The sequence below is a fragment of the Lygodium microphyllum genome, chromosome 9 (assembly GCF_053477565.2).
Source record: "Lygodium microphyllum isolate KBCC chromosome 9, Lygodium_microphyllum_v1.1.10, whole genome shotgun sequence".
Lineage (NCBI taxonomy): Eukaryota > Viridiplantae > Streptophyta > Polypodiopsida > Schizaeales > Lygodiaceae > Lygodium > Lygodium microphyllum.
Genome location: NC_141143.1, coordinates 162341173 through 162344404, shown reverse-complemented (window position 1 = coordinate 162344404; position 3232 = coordinate 162341173).

The following is a 3232-nucleotide window of genomic DNA, read 5'->3' as shown; positions in this document are numbered from 1 at the left end:
TATTTGGGTTTGGGTTAATTTTGATTTTGACTACTAGCATTTTAAAGTGCATCAACACGTGCTTTTTGTAATGTTGTGTACTTTCTTTTTATGAACTTGCATTTATCATAAAATAAATGCATAAAACCATAAATCATACATTGTATCCATTTCTTATTCACTTTTCAATGAAAATTTTCATACATGATTAAGAAGATAATTAAGGATGATTCACCATATTTGAGAGTACTGGTGCTTGCTCCTCCTCTCCCTTCACTTCTAGAAATTTTCAAAATTCTTAATCTTTCACTTCTCCCACTAATACGTACTAATATCTCCTTAATCTTGTTGAAAAGTTCTCTCTCTACACTCAAGAACCATGATCAAGAATGGTATGAGGTTGAAGGAGATGTAAGAGAGGATCAAATGTAAGAGAGGATCAAATGCAGCCAATCCATGCTTGAAAATGAGGCAACACCAGCAGCAAATAAACAAGAAACTCCCAAATGATGATGCCCATTTTTTCTTGTCTTCTTTCTCTCTCTACAACTCCCCTCTTCACTTGATAGCCCCCCTCTCTTCCCCCCCCCCCCCCCCCCCACAAAAAAAAATTCTTGAATAACCTCTTTTCAAAAATGATTGTTTTCCCATCTGAACCAGTTTCTTTGACACCTCTTCACATCTCTGGACCTAATTCGTCCTTGCCGACAGCTTCTTGACCCAAACTCCATGTATGCATGCTAAATTATGCTCGTATTTCTACATGTTTCCAAAATATCTACACTTTTCACATTTGCCTTCTATTACTTATTATTTTTTAACTCCCTAAAATCTTCATCTAAAAATACACCGACTCAACTTCTTATTCCACCTCAACACAGCCCAAATATGATTTTACAACCTTATTTTTAATTAAAATTTATGAAAAATAATGCATAATACAGAGCCAAAGCCCTTGAGTTTTGCCAAAAAAAGTGTAAAAATGGCACAAAATAAGCAGTTATCATTCCTCCCTCACTAGCTTGAGTGAGCTCCCATAAACTAACAAAAGGACAACTATTCCAGTATTCAAAAATAACTTTGATAGCAACAACATCCAAGAAAGCTTCAGCAAGTTATGTGAAAAAATTCTCCCCCTTCAAATCACGAGTGTCCTTGCGAGCACAGCCTACAAGGAGCACAAAGGAAACAAGTATATTCCAACAAAGAATAATCTCTACCTTCTCAACTAACCTGCATGACATTGCAATTCCCAAGCAAGAATCCAACCAAAAAGAAAACCATAAGAGCTGCTAAGAAACAAAAAACCTCTCAAAGCAAAGAAATGCTATGCTACTCTCCTTCCAGATATCCATAACAAAGACTTTGCTTACACTTGCAAGACCAACACTAGACCTTAGCAAAATTGATATAGAACACTCCACAAGAAAGAGTCTCTAGGGTAGGACTGCTAACCCTCCACGAAAGAAGAGACAATGTGTCTAGCTACTAATTGGTTACAATATAGAATATAAGTATTAGTACACCTCTATCTCCTTTTATCAGAGTTTTTTTTTTTTCAAAGACTTGTTTTTAGCCATGCTCAAAAGGTTCCACTCCAAAGAGATGCAAGGCATCGGACGCATGGCACCCGTCAAGGAAATCCATATAGCCTACTAGGACCTCAAAGGCAATGGATATCTTCTTTTGAGATTTTTTTTTTCTTTCTTTCTTATCATGGCTTTGTTTTTCTTTTTTCAAGTCTTACTGTAGGGGGTTAAATAAATTTAAGAGTTTTGTTAAAAAAAATAGTACTTACATGGTCACTATTCAGCATTAAACCATCAAATATTTTAGCTCAACAACCCTACTTGAGAAACTTAATCAAGAGAGCTATACTAACCAGTCAGCTGACAACTAGGCTAATCTCACAAGACTCAACAAAAGTAACTTCATCTCAGACAAACTAGTCAAAATTTCATGGAGAGATGGTTTGTGACTTAGCAAATCCAAACAAGAAATGAAACAAATCCATAGGGGTATATACTCTAGTGAGTTTCTAGTCAGCCAGTTCAAACTGGAAAATACACAGTCATGCATGAGTTAGGACACCCCCCCCCCCCCCCCCCCCCCCTTAGAACTTAACATTCATAAGTACAACATTCTTGTCATAACAAAACAAAACAACTAAAAAGTGAAAATGCAGTAACAAAAAATTCAAAAAAGAAAAGAAAAGGAAACAACTGGTAATAATGTGTCGTAACTTTGTAGTGCCCACCAACCAATGGAAAAGAAAACCTACACTAACAGGTAAACCCAACCGTGTGTGCATCTAACTAGTGAACGAAGTGAAAGTTAACTAAGCTAATGTGTGAAAAACTAAAAACAATGAAGGAAACCTTACATTAAAAGAGAATCCCTAGCACCCTCACATTAGATATATCAGAAGCATTGTTAGATGCATCACGAGAATTCTCCATCATCGCATGGAGGGGAGCCTACCAAACTGTAAGGTGGCAAAGGTGCCACAGGCAAATTTCCTAAGGTACTACCCTCAACCGAATCCATGTGAGCACAAATATAATCCCTGTATGGAAAACTATCATCCAACTCAAGATCAAGATAAGAGGGAGTAAAATGATAAACAACAGCTTGATAACGAGCAAACTCCTATCGCTCTCTATCCACCCTATACTAGGCAACATCACGCGCAGGAGAAAATACACTAGCATAATTGTGGCACTGATAAGTGTACCGAATATCTTGCTGCATGGCAGTGGTACCATAACGTCTCGACAGTACCAACACAGTACTTGGGCATGCAAATAAAGATGCAACTGAAAAGGCCGACAACTAAATTGAGGATAGTATTGTAAACAAAAGAGAATCACAAAAGATGTACCATAACATGCCTCACCTCTTGGAGCATACAAAAACCTATTGTGTATCTAAAAACAAGGAATGCTATAAGGCCCTATATGCATAGGATCAGGACTATCATAATCAAGATGAGGTCTAAGGGCATCCATCCACAAAATCCCCATACCTATATCCCATAAAGAATATTTTTCCCCCAAAAAACAAGACAAAACTCCAAAATAAGAAGGAAAAATATTTTAATAATTTATCTACACCATTCAACCAAACTTCTCAACTAAGTCGCAAAAGGTTTCAAAATAAGACCATCAAATTGAAAAGATTCATGCACTACCTCTAAGTCTTGAATTTCCATAGAACCATTATCATGAACCTCTTTAACTTGAAATGAACCCAA